The following is a 19,796-nucleotide window of genomic DNA, read 5'->3' on the forward strand; positions in this document are numbered from 1 at the left end:
CGAGCAGCACCACCTTGGTTCTGGCTTATCCAGATCAGTTTGGCAATATGATAAATAAGTATCTCTGGGCTAGACAGTGGCTCAAGCCTGTACTCCAGCACTTTGGGAGGTCAAGGCGGGTGGATCACTTGAGGTCAGGAGCAGAGACTTAGCCTGACCACACGCTGAAACTCTATCCCTACTTAAAATATAAAATTAGCTAAGGCAGGTACACATCTGTAATCCCAGCTACTTGGGAGGCTGAGGCAGAAGAATTGCATGAACTCCAGGAGGGGAGGTGCTGTAATGAGCCAGGATCTGCCGCCCACTGCACTCCAGCCCAAGCAATGAGCAAGACTGCCCCCTCAAAAAAAAAAAAGCAAAACAAGTTGGGCCTGGAAAAATGCCTGTAATCCCAACACTCGGGAGGCCGAGGCAGGTGGATCACCCGAGGTCAAAAAGGAGCCTGAGACCAGCCCGACCACATGGAGAAACCCCTGCCTCTACTAAAATACAAAATTAGCTGGGCGTGGTGGCGGTGTGCCTGTAATCCCAGCTACTCAGGGAGGCTGGAGGTAGAAGAATCGCTTGAACCCGGGAGGCAGAGGTTGCAGCGAGCCGAGATCGGCGCCACTGCACTCCAGCCTGGGCAACAAGAATGAAAATTCATCCCCAAAACCAAAACAGGCCAGGCGTGCCGTGGTCTTCAAAACCTGTAATCCGCACTTTGGGAGGCCGCAGACGGGCAGACTACAAGGTCAGGAGATCTGACCGTCCCTGGCTAACACGATGAAACCCCATCTCTACTAAAACATACTCAAAACTCTAGCCGGGTGGAGGTGGGCGTGGGCCTGTAGTCCCAGCTACCAGGAGGCTGAGGGGAGGAGAATGGCGTGAACCCGGCAGGTAGAGCTTGCAGTGAGCTGAGATCCAGCCACTGAGCTCCAGCCTGGGCGACAGAGCAAGACTCCGTCTCAAAAAAAAACAAAAACAAAAAAAAACCATCTCTACCAAAAACTATAAAAATTAGCTGGGTGTGGTGGCATGCACCTATAGTCCCAGCTACTCGGGAGGCTGAGGTGAGAGAATCGCTTAAGCCTAGCAGTTTGAGGCTGAAGTGAGTCAAGATCGCGCCACTGCACTCCAGCCTAGGTGACAGAGCGAGACCCAATTTCAAAAAAAACAAAAACATCTTATGTGTAAAATATTCATACTCTACAACTTTAATAACACTTACTGTCTGTCTAGCATTGATGCTGTCAACATGCTCATTAAGGCCACGGTTGATATATGCAAACTCCACACCTCTTCTTGTTATCCAACATGTCTTCTTACTATAAAAGGAAAATTATATATTAAAGTCAAATTCACATCAAACTATAATCACAAAATAAATCAAAGTCAAAAATGTCTATGATATATATAATATACATGATATTCCAAAGAGAAAGTACAAAAGAGAAAAGACAAGAAAGACTGCACTTACTGCCATTGGAGGTGCTATTGCACTCTGAAAATGTCTACATAAAAGAAAGTAACTAAGCATTATTCTGCCTTTAAGTAGAACACTAATTCCAGATAACAAAATAGCCTTAGCTGATAAGAGAAATCTTATCCTTATAGAAGGTGGCTATTAAACGTAAAAGAAACAACAGAACCCAAAACTGATTACCATTTTTAACCTATAATTGAATAGTTAATCAAGAATCATCAATGAATGCTAAAATCGTTAGGTGAAAAGTTGATAAAGAAATTGACCTGGCCAGCGGCGGTGGCTCACGCCTGTAATCCCAACACTTTGGAGGCCAAGGCGGGTGGATCACTTGAGGTCAGGAGTTTGAAACCAGCCTGGCCTACATGGTGAGACCTCATCTCTGCTAAAAATAAAAATTAGCTGGGTATGGTGGGGCACACCTGTAATCCCAGCTACTCGGGACAGAGGCTGAGACAGGAGAATCACTTGGGAGGCGGAGGTTGCGGTGAGCCGAGATGGCACCACTGCCGTCCAGCGTGGGCAACAGAGACTCTGTCCCAAAAAAAAAAAAAAAATGTCCCACAAAAAAAAAAGAAAGAAAGAAAGAAATTTATCTGGGGCCGGGCATGGTAGCTCACGAGTATAGTCGTATTACTTTGGGAGGCCTGGGGGGGTGCAGGGAGGGATCGCCTGAGCTCAGGAGTTGGAGACCAACCAGGGCAACATGATGAAACCCCATCTCTACTAAAATTACAAAAATTAGCCAGGTGGGCTGAGCGCGGTGGCTCATGCCTGTAATTCCAGGACATTGGGAGGCCGAGGTGGGCAGATCACGAGGTCAGGAGATCAAGACCATCCTGGCCAACATGGTGAAACTCCGTCTCTACTAAAAATACAAAAATTAGCTGGGCATGGTAGCATGTGCCTATAATCCCAGCTACTTGGGAGGCTGAGGCAGGAGAATTGCTTGAACCAGGGAATCGAAGGTTGCAGCGAGCCAAGATCATACCGCTGTACTCCAGCCTGGCGACAGAGTGAGACTCCATCTCAAAAAAAAAAAAAATTATCCAGGCATGGTGGCACACGCCTGTAGTCCCAGCTTACTCAGGAGGCTGACGCACGAGAATCGCTTGAACCCAGGAGACAGAGGTTGCAGTGAGCTCAGATTGTGTCACTCCAGCCTGGGTGACAGAGGGAGACTCCATCTCAAAAAATTAAAAAAAAAAAATTAGCCAGCCATAGTGGCACACGCCTGTAGTCCTGGCTTACTCAGGAAGGCTGATGCATGAGAATCACTTAAACCCGGGAGGCAGAGGTTGCAGTGAGCTGAGATTGCGCCACTGCACTCCAACCTGGGCAACAGAGTTAGTCTATCTCCAAAAAAGTTAAAAAAAAATTTTAAAAAAAGAAATTTGAGGCCGGGCGCGGTGGCTCAAGCCTGTAATCCCAGCACTTTGGGAGGCTGAGACGGGTGGATCACGAGGTCAGGAGATCGAGACCATCCTGGCTAACACGGTGAAACCCCGTCTCTACTAAGAAATACAAAAAACTAGCCGGGCGAGGTGGCGGGCGCCTGTAGTCCCAGCTGCTCGGGAGGCTGAGGCCGGAGAATGGCGTGAACCCAGGAGGCGGAGCTTGCAGTGAGCTGAGATCCGGCCACTGCACTCTAGCCTGGGCGACAGAGCGAGACTCCGTCTCAAAAAAAAAAAAAAAAAAAGAAATTTGAGGCCAGGGGCCGTGGCTCACACCTATAATCCCAGCACTTTGGGAGGCCAAGACAGGAGGATCACCTGAGGTCAGGAGTTCAAGACCAGCCTGGCCAACATGGCGAAACCTCGTCTCTACTAAAAATACGAAATTAGCCGGGCGTGGTGGCGGGAGCCTGTAGTCCCAGATACTTGGGAGGCTGAGGCAGGAGAATCACCTGAACCCGGGAGGCAGAGGTTGCAGTTAGCCAAGATCACACCATTGTACTCCAGCCTGGGCAACAAGAGCAAAACTCCGTCTCAAAAAAATAAAAAATAAGAATAAAAAAATTTACCTGATGTCAAAGTACCACCCTACAGATTACTACTTGCTAAAAGCAAAAAGAAAACCATAACTTTATAATGAAATGATCAGGTTCTCACCACATCAGCTTGGTGATCAAATACAGCATCAAAATAGTGGGACCTGACATTATATGCCTCTTAACTAGAAACAGCAGGAACTACATAGCATTACTAAATGAGGTACTCTTCCAAAACTGTTTACCCCAAGTCTACTCACACCTTTAGATCTAACTCCCAGTTTACAGGAATTAAATAAGATAGAAGAAGAAGTAATACTATGCCATGAGGAAACAAGCAGCAATACAAAATGTAATCGTCTCAACAGATCTAACAAGTCAATACCACAGGGAAGCAGAAGCAGAGTAGAGAAGGAGGTGGATGAGTAGAAGAGACAGTTCTACCTATATATTTTAAAAGACTCAAGAGATTACAACCAAATGCAACGGGTAGCTCTTGACTGAAATCTGGCGTAAAAAAAAAAAAAAAAAAACACCAGCCTGACCAACATGGTGAAACCCCGTCTCCACTAAAAATACAAAAATTAACCGGGCATGGTGGCAGACACCTGCAATCCCAGCTATTTGCGAGGCTGAGGCAGGAGAACTGCTTGAACTCAGGAGGAGGAGGTTGTAGTGAGCGAAGATGACACCACTGCACTCCATCCTGGGTGACAGAGCGAGACTTCCTCTTTAAAAAAAAAAAAACCCACCACACAGCAATAAAAAACATTTTTGGAACAACTCGGGATATCTGAATATAGTATAAGTAGCATATATCAGGGAATCAGGTCACATGCCTGCAATCCCAGCACTTTGGGAGACTAAGGCAGGAGGATCACTTGAGCCCACAAGTTTAAGACCAGCCTGGGCAACGTGGCAAGACCACATCTCTACAAAAAATACAAAAATTAGCCAGGCATGGTGGTATGTGCCTGTAGTCCCCAGCCATTCCAGGAGGCTGAGGCAGGAGAATGGCTTGAGCCCAGGAGGTCAAGGCTGCAGTAAGCCATGAACGTGCAGCTGCACTCTAATCTGGGCAACAGAGCAAGACCTCGTCTCAAAAAAAAATCAAAAAGTAGTATATTATTAGGGAATTATTGGTAATTTTGCTAGGAATGATAATGGTTTTATGGCTATATAGGGAGAATGTCCTCCTTTTCCTTGGAGAGATCTGAAGATATATGTCTTCCTATAATTTTTTTTTTTTTTTTTTTTTTTTGAGACACAGTCTTGCTCTGTCGCCCAGGCTGGAGTGCAGTGGCACGATCTTGGCTCACTGAAAGCTCCTCCTCCCAGGTTCACACCATTCTCCTGCCTCAGTCTCCAGAGTAGTTGGGACTACAGGCACCTGCCAACACGCCCGGCTAATTTTTTGCATATTTAGTAGAGACGGGGTTTCACCGTGTTAGCCAGGATGTTTATAATCTTTTAAAAGAGCAAATACCAATCTAAATCTTTAAATGTCAGAGTCCAAAATACATACATTTATAATACAATCGTATGATACTTAAAAGGGAAAACTGAAAAAAAACTTATTTGCCACTCTTAGTTTACTTTTAAAATGGTTCAGGAAATTTATATAAGTAGATAAAACAAATATGGCAAAATGATAACAATTGTTGAATCAAGGAGATGGGTACATGTGGGTTCAATGTATCATACTACTTTTCTATATCTGTATTTTCCTAATAAAAGTTTTTAAAATGTACCAATGCTTCAAGCAAACTAGTTTGCTTCTAAGATGTTTGAAAAGATAAAACCATATTTAATCCACTAAAAGACTACCTCTACAAAGCAAAGAAAGAGTTTTGGGGGGTTGTTTTTGTTTTTTATTTTTTTGAGAGACAGGGTCTCACTCTGTCACCCAGGCTGGAGTGCAGTGGTACAACACTACAGCTTTGAACTCCTGGGCTCAAGTAAGACTCCTGCATCAGCCTCCCAAAGTTGGGACCACATGCATGCACCATTCCGCCCGGCTAATTTTTTGTTGTTGCTTCTTTTATTTTGTTTTGTAGAGACAGGGTCTCGCTTTGATGTCCACACTGGCCTCCAACTCCTGGCTTCAAGCAATCCTCCTCCCCTCAGCCTCCCACAGTGCTGGGAATATAGGAATGGGCAACTGTGCTTGGCCAAAATCCTTTTTAATTCAAATATCAACTCTTAATTTGAAACATGTGGTTCAAAAATGCCAAGTTTTTATAAAGCAGGGCACACTCCATATTGCAAAGGTTATGTACAGGTTATTTGTCCTCAGATGTTGAGAAGAAAAAAGAAAAATTCAATCATGCTGTGAGTTTAAAATGAAAGGAAGGGAAAAAAATGAAAGGGAATTTTTTTTTTTTTAGATAGTCTCGCTCTTTCACCCAGGTTGGAGTGCAGTGGTGTAACCTTGGCTCACTGCAACCTCCACCTCCCAGGTTCAAGTGATTCTCCTGCCTCAGCCTCCTGAGTTGCTGGGATTACAGGCAAGCACCACCAAGTCCAGCTAATTTTTGCATTTTTAGTAGAGAGGGAGTTTCACCATGTTGGCCAGGCTGGTCTTGAACTCCTGACCTGAAGTGATGTGCCCGCCTCAGCCTCCCAAAGGGCTGGAATTACAGGCATGAGTCACTGTACCTGGCTGGGAATTTTTTTGTTGTTTTTTGTTTTTGTTTGTTTTTGAGATGGAGTCACGCTCTGTCGCCCAGTGGAGTGCCATGTTGCGATCTCAGCTCACTGCAAACTCCACCTCCCGGGTTCAAGCAATTCTCCTGCCTCAGCCTCCCGAGGAGCTAGGATTACAGGCACCCGCCACCATGTCCAGCTAATTTTTGTATTTTTAGGAGAGACGGGTTTTGCCATGTTGGCCAGGCTGGTCTTGAACCCCTGACCTCAAGTGATCTGCCTGCCTCAGTCTCCCAAAGTGCTGAGATTACAGATGTGAGCCACCATGCCCAGCCTGGGAATTTTTAAAAGGATAAAAATTATGGCCGGGCTCGGTGGCTCACACCTGTAATCCCAGCACTTTGGGAGGCCGAGGCGGGTGGATCACGAGGTCAGGAGATTGAGACCATCCTGGCTAACACGGTGAAACCCCATCTCTACTAAAAATACAAAAATTAGCCCGGTGTGGTGGCGGGCGCCTGTAGTCCCAGCTACACAGGAGGCTGAGGCAGGAGAATGGCGTGAACCCTGGAGGCGGAGCTTGCAGTGAGCCGAGATCGTGCCACTGCACACTCCAGCCCGGGCGACAGAGCGAGACTCCGTCTCAAAAAAAAAAAAAAAGGATAAAAATTATGAAAAGGATCCCAAATAGTTAAAACAAACTTGAGAAAGAAAAACAAAGCTGGAGGCCTCATACTTCCTGATTTCAAAACACCTTACATTACAAAGCTACAGTAATCAATACAGTATGGTAGGGCTTAAAGATAGACATAAGACTAATGGAATAGAATAGAAAGCCTAGAAATAAATACTCACATATGTGATCAAATGATCTTCAACAAGGGTACCAAGGTCACACGATGGGAAAAGGAGTGTCTCTTCAACAAATGATATAGGAAAAACTGGGTATCCACATGCAAAAGAATGAAGCTGGAATCTTAATGTACATTACATTGAATACAAAAGGTAATTCGAAATGGACTAAAGACCTAAATCTAAGACCTTAAACTTAAAACTCATAGAAGAAAACGGGGAGAAAGCTTCATGATATTGGATTTGGCAATGATATCTTGAAGATGACACCAAAGGCATGAGCAACAAAAGCAAAAATCGACAAAATGGACATCAAACTTAAAGAATTCTGTATCACAAAGGAAACAATCAACAGAATAATAAGGCAACCTATGGGATGAGAGAAAATATTTGCAAACCATATATCTGATAAGTTGGTAATATCTAGAATATATAAAGAACTACGACTCAACAAACAAAATCCAAATAACCCAATTTAAAAATGGGCAAAGGACTTGCCACAGACGTTTCTCCAAAGAAGATATACACATGGCCAACAGGTATATGAAAAGATACTCATCACTAATCAGAAAAATACAAATTAAAACCACAATGAGATAGATATCACCTTACACCTATTGAGATGACCACTATCAACAAATAAATTAAAAAACAGGCCGGGTGCAGTGGCTCACGCCTATAATCCCAGCACTTTAGGAAGTCAAGGCAGGTGGATTACCTGAGGTCAGAGGTTCAAGACCAGCCTGGCCAGACCAGCCTGGCCAATATGGTAAAACTCCATCTCTACTAAAAATATAAGAATTAGCCTGTAGTCTCAGCTACTCAGGAGCCTGAGACAGGAGAATCACTTGAACCCAGAAGGCAAAGGTTACAGTGAGCCAAGATCATGCCACTGCACTCCACCCTGGGTGACAGAGTGAGAATCTGTCTCAAAAAATTAAACAATTAAAAATTAAAATGTTGGCGAAGATGCAGAGAAACTGGAACCCTTGTGTACTACTGGTAGGAACCTAAAATGGCTCAGCTACTAAGCAAAGGGTATGGCAGTTCCTCAAAAAATTAAAAACAATTATCATATGATCCAGCAATTCCACTTCAGGGTACATATCCAAAATAATTAATAACAGGATCTCCAAGAGATACCTGCACATGCATGTTTATTACAGCGTTATTCACAATAGTCAAGAGGTGGAAGCAACCTAAATGTCCATCAACAGGTGAATGGATAAAAAAAAAAATTTTTTTTTTTAAATGTGGTACATACATACAATGGAATATTATTCAGCCTTAAAAAAAAAAAAAAGGAGGCCAGGCACAGTGGCTCATGCCTGTAATCCCAGCATTTTGGAAGGCCAAGGCTGGCTGATCACTTGAGCCCAAGAGTTCAAGACCAGCCTAGGCAACATGGCAAAACCTCATCTCTACAAAAATTACCCAGGTGTGGTGGTGCACACCTGTGGTTCCAGCTACTCTCGGAAGGCTGAGGTGGAAGGATGGCTTGAGTCCGGGGAGGTCAAGGCTGCAGTGAGCCATGATCACACCACCGCACTCCAACCTGAGTGACAGAGCAAGACCCTGTCTCAGAAAAAAAAAAAAAAGGAAATTAGGTCACATGCTGCAACATGGAAGAATCTTGAGGACACTATGCTAAGTGAAGTATGTCAGTCACCCCAAAAACAGCAATAACAATGACAAAAAGCTGCATGTTTCTACTTATATGGGTTATCTACAAGCAGTCAAACTCTAGACACAGAAAGTAGAATCGTGGTTGCCAAGGGCTAGAAAGGAGAAAATGGGTTCACTGGGTACAGAGTTTCAGTTTGGCAAGATGAAAAAAACTGCACAACAATGTGCATAGTTAACACTACTGTTCTGTACTCTTAAAACTGGTTAAGATAGTAAATACGCTGCACTTTTCTCCCCAACTAAAAAAACTATGAGTAGCTTAACTATAAAGAAAAAAAATTGAGAGGTGATTTAGTAGAGAAACAGAATGTTCACTCAAGAGAGATAGACTCAAAAACAGACCAGGGCCAGGCGCGGTGACTCACACCTGTAATCCCAGCACTTTGGAAGGCCAAGGCCGGTGGATCACTTGAGGTCAGGAGTTCAAGACCAGCCTGGCCAACATGGTGAAACCTCATCTCTAATAAAAAATACAAAAATTAGCTGGGTGTGGTGGCACATGCCTGTAGTCCCAAGTACTTGCGAGACTGAGGCAAGAGAATTGCTTGAACCTGGGAGGTAGAGGCTGCAATGAGCCAAGATCATGCTACTGCAGTTCAGCCTGGGCGACAGAGTGAGACACTGTCTCAAAAAACAAAAACAAAACAAAAAACAGAAAGAAAATCACAAATAGAAATCCTGAGAAATGAACTAAATTTAATTACAATGACATAATCAGTAATTAACTCTGGGTCCCCTGAAAAAAAAGGTGGGCGGATCACAACGTCAAGGGATTGAGACCATCCTGGCCAACGTGGTGAAATCCCGTCTCTACTAAAAATACAAAAATTAGCTGGGTGCGGTGGTGTGCGCCTGTAGTCTCAGCTACTCAGGAGACTGAGGCAGGAGAATCGCTTGAACCCAGGAGGCAGAGGTTGCAGTGAGCCAAGATCACGCCACTGCACTCCGGACTGGCGAAAGATCGAGACTCCGTCTTAAAAAAAAAAAAAAATGCTTTACTAGATATTTATAGGTCCAGAAACTATATGCAAAATACTCTACTAGGTACTTGTACTCCCCAGTGACTGTGTATGTATCATATCCATGCCCCGAGTCACCCACTTCTTACCTCCCAAACACCGCCAAAAGAGCCTCCATCCGCTCCTATCTGTCCTTAAAAATTCTAAAAAAATTCAAATCCCTGCATTGGAAGAACGGTCTAGAAATTTTATTTTCTCTGCACACACAGAATTGATAATGATCAGACTAACCAAACTCCTATTATTTCCTATACAGTTTCAGTTTCTTAAAATGAAAGTAGTTTATATTTGTTGTTTCAACTTTTTTCTGTTGACTCCTTGACCCCATACAATCCACCCCAAGCAGCATTTACTGGTTTTTTTCTGGCTGGCCCTTCTTGGTCTCTGTCATGGATTTCCTGCCTTCTGCTCACTTTTTTCAGTGCCATTGCTCGCTAAGGTTCTGTTCCTAATCTTTTGTTCAATTCACCTCTTCTAGGTCCATTCAAACCCATGGTTTCAATACCTATAAGTGTGACTCCAGTCAATAATTTTCTCCCAAACCCCAATATAGTTAACCGCTTGACAGACATATCCACTTGAATATTGCATAGGCACTTCAAACCTGAGAGGTCCAGCTTAAATTTCCTTCAGTGAAAGCTATAGAATAGCTTTCAAGATCAAGTTCCAACTCTGTGATAAAGCATTCAAGGACTTCTATGACATGATCCCTTATGTACCTTTGGCCTCCTCTTCTACTTCTCGTCAGGTACTCTTTAATCCACCTGTATCTAGTTATTTGTTTCCTACACAAGGTAGCCCATTTCACAGCTCTGTGCCTTATACATGCTCCGCCTGAAAGTCCCTGTAACCCCAGCTGGGCACAGTGCTCACCCTTATAATCCACTTTGGGAGGCTGAGGAGGGTGGATCAGGAGGTCAGGAGTTCGAGACCAGTCTGGGCAACATGGTAAAGCCCCATCTCTACTAAAAATACAAAAATTAGCCAGTGTGGTGGTGCATACCTGTAATCCCGGCTACTCAGGAGGCTGAGGCAGGAGAATCGCTTGAACCCGGGAGGCAGAGGTTGCAGTGAGCCGAGATCACGCCATTGCACTCCAGCCTGGGCGACAGAGCGAGACTCCATCTCTACCCCATCACACCCAACCCATATTTCTTGGTTCAATTTACTTTCCTTTAGGAAAGTTTCCCACTATCTCAAAGTATGATTTAGCCACAGCTCCCAGTGCACCCTAGACATCTGTCTATCTTAGCACCTTTGTATTTACTTGTTGAGACTACTAGTCTGCAAGTATCTTGCAGATAAGTGTTTTATTTAGCAAACAAGAGCTCAATAAATACCTGTTAATGCCAGGCATGGTGGCTTACGCCTGTAACCCTAGCACTTTGGGAGGCTGAGGCGGGAGGATCACAAGGTCAGGAGTTTGAGACCAGCCTGACCAACATGGCAAAACCCCGTCTCTACTAAAAATACAAAAATTAGCTGGGCATGGTGGCGCGTGCTTGTAGTCCCAGCTACTCGGGAGGCTGAGGCAGAAGAATCGCTTGAACCCAAGAGGCAGAGGTGGCAGTGAGTCAAGATCACACCATTGCACTCCAGCCTGGGCGACAGAGCAAGACTCTGTCTCAAAAAAATAAATAAATAAATACTTGTTATAAGCTAGCATAAGCCAAAAGGCCAACTTCTTTAAAATGTTGGACTTAGCATTTTAGTACCTGGAATACACAAGTGCATATTACAGGGCATCTCTTTACCACAAATAAAGTACCAATGAAAATAAATTCATAATCAGAAAGGTGGTTAAGAATTACAGTGGATGAGGACAGGCACAGTGGTTCACGCATGGTCCCAGCATCTTGGGAGGCTGAGGCAGGAGGATCACTTGAGCTCAGGAGTTCGGGACCAGCCTAGGCAACATAGTGAGACCCCATCTCTCTAAATAAATAAATAAAATTGGCCAGCATGGTGGCTCACACCTGTAATCCCAGCACTTCGGGAGGCCAATGCGGGAGGATCATCTGAGGTCAGGAGTTCGAGACCAACCTGGCCAACATGGTGAAACCCTGTCTCTACTAAAAAGACAAAAAATTAGTTGGGTGTGGTGATGCATGCCTGTAATCCCAGCTACTCGGGAGGCTGAGACAGGAGAATCACTTGAACCGGGGAGGCGGAGATTGTAGTAAGCCGAGATCACGTCATTGCACTCCAGCCTGGACAACAAGAGCAAAACTCCATCTCAAATAAATAAATTAATTAATTAATTAAATTAAAAATAAATAAATCAATAAAATTATAAAGAATTAAAGTGGATATTCTTTATGTCTGCCCAGAACTCCATCCCCTCCTCTACTCAAGGTCTGCTCTGCTTTTTGCTAACAGATTCCTTGTCATGTAAGTGAGCATATCACGCAACCTAGAATGAACTAAGCATAATAGTTCATCCCCTTAAATGCTAGATTTGGTCAAGGTTCTAGTTGATACCCCTGTGCTGCCAGGAACCAGGTTTCCCATATGAAGAAACATATTTGCAGTAAAAGGAATGAAGCCAGTATGCACAGAGTATAAGTATGGAAAGGTCCCAACTATGGGAAAGTTTCCACCCTAGCTCTTCATGGCCATCTCTATCCATACAATGTCTATTATATGGTTATATGAACCAATAAGGTTCCCCTACAGGCTATTCCAAGCAGTATTTCTGTCACTTGAACTCCAAAAAGTCCTAATAAAATAGAGAATCTGAATTGATAAAAATTAGACATCAATGGATATTTTTCATTTAGGCTATAAAAGAGCCTGGTATGCCTTCTCTGGCTTCGAAAACTTTCATCTATCAAATATAATGTCCCTTTCCTCTCCCTATTAGATAAACCCCAAAATTACTATTTCATTCTCTTTCAATACACTCCATGTAAATCACATCATTTTTTTTAAGACAGTCCATTTATCGCTATGTGGTGAAATGACAAATAAGCAAGCAATCACAATAAAAGAACACAGAGTGCTAAGGACACAAAGAAGCAGCCCATGTAACCCAGACTTGAAGTATCCGAGGGCTTTCTCCTATAGCTACCACCTAGGCTGAGACCTGAAAGACAAGCGTGAGTTAACAAAACAAAAGTGAGGGTAAGGAGCAAACTAGGAAAGGTATTCCAGACAGATAGAAGCTTCTGTAGTCAAGCATAGATTTAAGAACTCTGATCCCTTCAGGGAGAAATACAAGGAACTTAACAGGGCTACCACACTGAGAGCCAAGTGTCAATAAGGATCCAAATCATGAGATAAGGATCCTGAAAACCAAGTGAAGAAGTTCAGAAGTCACACACACACACACACACACAAAAGAAGTTCAGAAGTTACCCTGAAGGCCATGAAAAGTCACAAAAAAAGTTTTAAGCAGAGGAGTTACATGCTCAAATGTGTTAGACAGATTACTCTAGCTACAGTGGGAAAAATGAATTGGAAGACTGAAAGCAGGGATGAGCTGTTAGGAAGCTCCTGCAACAACCCAGGTGAGAGATGATACTAACCACGGAGTAGGAGTGCAGCAGTGAGGATAGGGAAAAGGAACAGATTCAAGAGATATTAAAGAGAGGAGGGGCCGGGGGCGGTGGCTCAAGCCTGTAATCCCAGCACTTTGGGAGGCCGAGATGGGCGGATCACGAGGTCAGGAGATCGAGACCATGCTGGGTAACACGGTGAAACCCCGTCTCCACTAAAAAATACAAAAAATTAGCCAGGCGAGGTGGTGGGCGCCTGTAGTCCCAGCTACTCGGGAGGCTGAGGCAGGAGAATGGCGTGAACCTGGGAGGCGGAGCTTGCAGTGAGCTGAGATCCGGCCACTGCACTCCAGCCTGGGCAACAGAGCGAGACTCCGTCTCAAAAAAAAAAAAAAAAAAGAGAGGAGGATCACAAGGTCAGGAGATCTAGACTATCCTGGCTAACATGGTGAAATCCCGTCTCTACTAAAAATACAGAAAATTGGCCGGGCGCGGTGGCTCAAGCCTGTAATCCCAGCACTTTGGGAGGCCGAGATGGGCGGATCACGAGGTCAGGAGATCGAGACCATCCTGGCTAACACGGTGAAACCCCGTCTCTACTAAGAAATACAAAAAATAGCCGGGCCCGAGGTGGTGAGCCTGTAGTCCCAGCTACTCGGGAGGCTGAGGCCCGAGATAAGCGTGAACCGGGGCCCGAGGCTGCAGTGAGCTGAGATCCGGCCCACTGCACTCAACCTGGGCTGGCGAGACTCGTCTCAAAAAAAAAAAAAAAAAAAAAAAATACAGAAAATTAGCCGAGGCGTGGTGGTGGGTACCTGCAGTCCGGCTGCCTCAGAAGAGCTGAGGCAGGAGGCTCAGCTTGAACCCGGGAGGCAGAGACTGCAGCAAGCCAAGATCACACCACTGCACTCCAGCCTGGGTGACAGAGCGAGACTCCGTCTCAAAAAAAAAAAAAGTAACCAAAAAATAAAGCAGCAAAAACAAAACAAAAAAATAAATAAATAAAGCAGCAAATTAATGAAAATATTTTCAAGAAAAAAACGACACTAATGGCCAGGTCTGGTGGTTCACTCCTGTAATCCCAGCACTTTGGGAGGCCGAGGTGGGTGGATCACCCAAAGTTAGGAGTTCCAGACCACCCTGGCCAACATGGCGAAACCCCGTCTCTACCAAACATACAAAAATTAGCCAAGCATGGTGGCAGGCGCCTGTAATCCCAGCTACTTGGGAGGCTGAGGCAGGAGAATCACTTGAATGCGGTAGGCGGAGGTTGCAGTGAGCCGAGATCATGCCACTGCACTCCAACCTGGACAACAAGAGCGAAACTCCATCTCAAAAAAACAAAAAAAAATACACCAAGCACAGTGGCTCAAGCCTGTAATCCCAGCACTTTGGGAGGCGAGGCAGGCAGATCACCTGAGGTAAGGAGTTCGAGACCAGCCTGGCCAACATGGCCAAACCCCCATCTCTACTAAAAATACAAAAATTAGCTGGGCATGGTGGCGCACATCTATAATCCTAGTAACTTGGGAGGCTAAGGCAGAAAAATCACTTGAATCCAGGAGGCGGAGGTTGCAGTGAGCTGGGATCATGCCATGGCACTCCAGACTGGACAACAAGAGTGAGACTCCATCTCAAAAATAAATAAATAAAATAAAATAAAATAAAATAAAAAATACAAAAATTAGCCAAGCATGGCAGTGGCCACCTGTAATCTCAGCTACTCGGGAGGCTGAGGCAGAAGAATTGCGTGAAACTGGGAGGCAGAGGTTGCAGTGAGCCGAGACTGTGCCACTGCACTCCAGCCTGGGCAACATAGTGAGACTCCGCCTCAAAAAAATAATAATAATAATAAAGACACTAATAACCATATATCTGGGGCTTGCATAAAGTTTTAAGAAAAACACCCAGCTGAGCATGGTGGCTCACACCTGTAATTCTAGGGCTTTAGGAGGCCGAGGTGGGAGGATCACTTGAGCCCAGAAGTCTGAGACCAGCCTGGGCAATATGGCAACATCCCATCTCAATTTAAATTTTAAAAAAAGAAGAAGAAAAGAAAAGAAAAGAAAAGCAGCCAATACATGATCAAAGGATATGGTCACACAATCCACATTTAGAAAAACAGGCCAGGCATGGTGGCTCAGGCCCATATTCCCAGGAACTTGGGAGGTTGAAGTGAGAAGACCACTTGAGCCCACAAGTTTGAGACCAGCCTAGGCAATACAGCAAGACCCTGTCTCTACAAAAAAATTTTAAAAATGAGCCAGGCATGGCGGTATGGGCCTATACTCCCAGCTACTCGGGAGGCTATTGCAGGAGAATCCCTTGAGCCTAGGAATTCAAGGCTACAGTGAGCTATAATTGTGCCACTGCACTCCAGCCTGGGCAACAGAGGGAGACCCTGTCTCAAAAAAAAAAAAAAAAAAATCTAGCTACTTAGCCACATAAATTTATAAAAGGCTCTTTAAATTTTTAAAGTATGTGTGGCTGGATGCAGTGGCTCACACCTGTAATCCCAGCACTTTGGGAGGGCAAGGCGGGTGGATCACCTGAGGTCAGGAGTTCGAGACCAGCCTGACCAACAAGGTGAAACCCCGTCACTACTAAAAATAAAAATATTAGCCGGGCGTGGTGGTGTGCACCTGTAATCCCAGCTACTTGGGAGGCTGAGGCAGGAGAATTGCTTGAACCTGGGAGGCAGAGGTTGCAGTGAGCCAAAATCACACCATCGCACTCCAGCCTGGGCAATAGAACAAGACTCCATCTCAAAAAATAAAATAAAGTATGAGAGCTCAGATAGAACTGATTAACCACAATCTAGATATACAGTTCTAATAAAATAATTTCTGGAGGGCAATGCTGAGAGATTCAAGCTCTCAGGTAAGAAAGTAAAATACTCCTCCCAAAGCGCAGGCACAGTGGCTCATGCCTGTAATCTCAGCGCCTTGAGAGGTTGAGGCAGGAGGATTGCTTGAGCCCAGGAGTTCGAGAGCACCCTGAGCAACATACTGAGACCTTGTCTCTTTAAAAAAAGAAAAAATAATAATAATAAGGTTTTGGGTCATAAAGATCTAGGTTTGACTGAAACCTCCCTGATACATACATAACACTCCCACACACTAGTCAGGTAACTTTCAGCAACTTTCTTAATATTTCTCAGTCTCTGTCTCCTCCTCTGTAAGAATAGTGCAAATCTCAGAGTTGTAAGAATTAAATACAATCACATATGTAAAGTGCTTAAAACAGCACCTGGTGTGCATGTATGTATATATATACGTATGCCACTTCATTACTATGAGGACAAGGGCAATGAGGTTGATAATGATATATGGCTTGATGTATGCTTACTCATTATCAGGCAAGGTAGGTATCAAAAAAGTATTCAATCTAAGGCCAGGCCGGGGTGGCTCACGCCTATAATCCTAGCACTTTGGGAGGCCAAGTAGGCAGATCACTTGAGGCCAGGAGTTACAGACCAGCCTCATCAACATGGCAAAAACCCATCCCTACTAAAAATATGGAAGTTAGCCAGGTGTGGTGCTGAGCACCTGTAATCCCAGCTACTCCGGAGGCTGAGACAAAATAGCGCCACTGCACTCCAGCCTGGGCGACAGAGGCTCTGTCTCAAAATACATACATACATACACAAAAAATGCTCAATCTCTTCTTAAATTCCTAACATAAACTACTTCTAAAGGCATTTAATAGACGACTGATTCTTCCCAAGACTTACAATATGATTTTGCATATAAAAAGCTGAAAGGAAAGTGAAGGAAGGTAGCTATTTTTCTGAAATTCATTGACTAATAAATGGTTGCTGCTTTGCATATCAAAAGACATGCATAATCATGGCTAATCATGATGAAAAGGGAAGTTTTAAAAGGAAAACAATCAGGGTTTTAAAACCGCCGGGCGGTCGTGGCGGTCACTCCTGTAATCCCAGCACTTTGGAAGGCCGAGGCAGGCGGATTGCTTGAGCTCAGGGGTTTGAGACCAGCCTGGGCAACATGGCGAAACCTCCTCTACAAAAAATGCAAAAATTAGCCGGGCGTAGCGGCTTGCGCCTCTAGTACCAGCTACTCTAGGGCATGAGGTGGGAGGATGGCTTGAGCCCGGGAGGCAGACTTTGCAGTGAGCTGAGATAGTGCCACTGCACTCCAGCCTTGGCGATATGGCCAGAGCTTGTCTCAAAACAATAAATAAAATAAAATAAGATTAAACTATGTAACAGTATTTAGATTCAAATATTTTTTAAAAACATGCAACTACAGTGATAATATTTAGCCTCTACTATGTACAAACAAGATACTATGCCTACTTTAATATACTTTAATGAAGGAAAAAACATGCCTCTACCATAATTTAAGCCCACTTTTTCTATGAAGTACAGTACTTCTATCTCCTCTCCAAATCAACTAAAGTCAACAGGTATACAAACTGGCAGTCGTACGTACTGCGTGCTGATTTCTACTGCTTTAGTCTTTATTGTTTTACATGTTAGTCTTTTTTCATTAACTAAATTGTAGCCTCCTTGCAAAAGAGCAGCCATTTATTTCCTATTCTTCCCACCATGTTCACCACTACAGCCCCTCACTCCAACCCCCCGTCCTAGCACGGCACTTAAATAATAAAGGTCCTGGCAGCGAAACTCTAAACTGTTTATTTCTGACCTTTAGCAATAAACAATGTTAGAAAGGCAGATGGAACCACGTTTATCAAAACACAGAAAGCACGATGTTTACATTTCCTAAAGCGCATAAAAAGTCTTTTAGTTAAAATTAAAGGATGAGAGTTAAAACGAGTTACAAAAGACAGCTGGTGTTTGAAAGAAAAACACTGGAAGTAATAAAAACGGAGTGAAAAGGCTGATGTTGGGATTTAAAGAAAACATTTTTTTAATACAGCTGCAAATCAGTCATTGTTTTCTGAGAGGCTAGGTTCATCTCCAGGATTTTCTTCTAGGAGCTCAACCAATCGCCACCTTTACTGAGTTAACCAGTCTCCAGGCAAGCAGCCCTTGCTGATTGGCTCAAAGATGTCGAGTAGAAAAAGCAGCCAATCCTGCCTTCAAGCCAGAACTGTGCCATGGAGACATTACAACCACTGCATGGCGAGAATGTGTACAAACCTGTCCGTACCACAAATATCAGATCCTAGTTACAAAGACTGCCGCCGAAAGGAAGAGCTTTTGAAGCCAACACTGACACTGACCTGTCATCTACATTATATTACTCTAGCTCTCTTTCGGCGGGGGGGGGGGGGGGGGGGAACTATTTTAACCAAAAGCGCATGAGGGATAAACTGTGCCCCCGCTAAGATGACTCACTCTATTGAGGATGAATTTCCAAACAAACGGCTCATAGAGGGTTCCGATGAGAGAGGGGCTCTAGAAGGGTCCCAGTGAGGGTCAAAGTTGCAGGAGGGGGCAGGGGAGGCGGGACGAGGGCCAAAGACGCACAAATGCCGGGGAGGGGAAAGTCTCCCTGCAGTCTCCAAAATCCGAACGTGTGAGTGGTTTTGTGTTTGGACTTGAAGTGAGTAAATACACGCTTCGGCTAGGACTACGTGCTCAGGAAGGTGGCCTGAAGTTCCCAGAAGGCTCCGCCTGGCAAACATCGAAGGCGCCTGGAGGGGCGCAAGGTCAGGTCCTGGCGGGAACAGGGCTGGGAAGAAACCTCGGGGGGTCCAGAGGGGTGTGTCTGGGGCCTGGAGGCCCGCCAGGCACTCGGAGGCCAAGGAAGCGGCCGCGGCCCCCGCCTTCGCCCGGCCTCGGGCTGAGCGCCAGGGCCCGCCTCTCGCCGACGCCTCACTTCCCTTCCGTCCGGGCAGCCGGGCCCGCAGGTCGGATCGGAGGCGGCCCGCGCCGGGCCTCACGTTCAAGGCTTGGGGGTTCACTCGCCGCGCCTCCCGCCGCTGCTTCAGGCCCTCCGCTTCGGCTTGGCGCCCCGGGACCCCTAACCTCCAGGGCCCTCACCTCGGACCAGCCTCCCTGCCTCCCACCCGCCGCCTTTACCTGCTCCTGGAACGGGCAGAGGGCGTCGAAACCGGGGCCGCGTCGTCTAGCGCACAACGCGGCGCCGCAGGTCCGCAACCCTTTCCCGCCGGCGCCACTGCGCTCTCCCGCGCCGCGCAGGGCTAGCGAGCAGCTGCGGCCGCGGGGGAGACGCGGCGAGCGCGCCTGGCGGGGAGACACTGCCGCTCTCCGTCCGGCCGGGGAAGAGCAGCCGCGCAGAAGCCCGCCGCGAGAGGGCGGGTGGGCGGCCGTGTGGGGAGGGGTCTCGAGGCGCCGGCAATGGCTGCCACGTCGCCCAGGTGGATCGCCGCCCACCGCCCCCCCAACCCAGCCGGCTGTCCGCCACGACCTCTGCTTCGTCCCCGAGCTCCGCCTCGGCGCGGCGGCCTGGGTGACCTGAGCCCGCGGGCGCTCCCACCTCTCCCGCTCCCTTTGGAGAGCAAGTCCTGCCCGGCCGGTTCGGCGGCTTCTGGCCGCCCACCGCCCACCCAAGGCTCGCCCAAGAGCCGGCCGTGGTCCCCACTTTTCATGTCAGGGGGTGCCTGAAGGAGCAAGCCCTTCTTCAAGTGTCGGGTTCTGCCGGGGGGGAAGGCGGGAGCTGTTTGGCGCTGGGGAACACTGC

The 19,796-nt window shown here is 45.9% G+C and overlaps 1 protein-coding gene across 10 annotated transcripts in view; it reads right to left on the bottom strand.

Annotated features, from left to right (window-relative positions):
- N4BP2 (NEDD4 binding protein 2) overlaps positions 1-19,355 on the bottom strand; it is a 97,872-nt gene extending 78,517 nt beyond the window's left edge. For 7 of the 10 annotated variants that reach the window (XR_004182804.1, XR_004182805.1, XM_031664647.1 and 4 more), the window contains exons 1-2: positions 19,175-19,287; positions 1,217-1,313 (exon numbers count right to left, since the gene is read on the bottom strand). The gene's annotated coding sequence lies outside the window, so the exon portion shown is untranslated. Of the gene's footprint in view, positions 1-1,216; positions 1,314-6,962; positions 7,049-19,174 lie in introns of all 10 variants that reach the window. The other 3 variants (XM_031664642.1, XM_031664648.1, XM_031664645.1) reach the window with 2 other exon arrangements.
- Positions 19,356-19,796: the final 441 nt, after the last annotated feature.

Source organism: Papio anubis, chromosome 3 (assembly GCF_008728515.1).
Source record: "Papio anubis isolate 15944 chromosome 3, Panubis1.0, whole genome shotgun sequence".
Classification (NCBI taxonomy): Eukaryota; Metazoa; Chordata; class Mammalia; order Primates; family Cercopithecidae; genus Papio; species Papio anubis.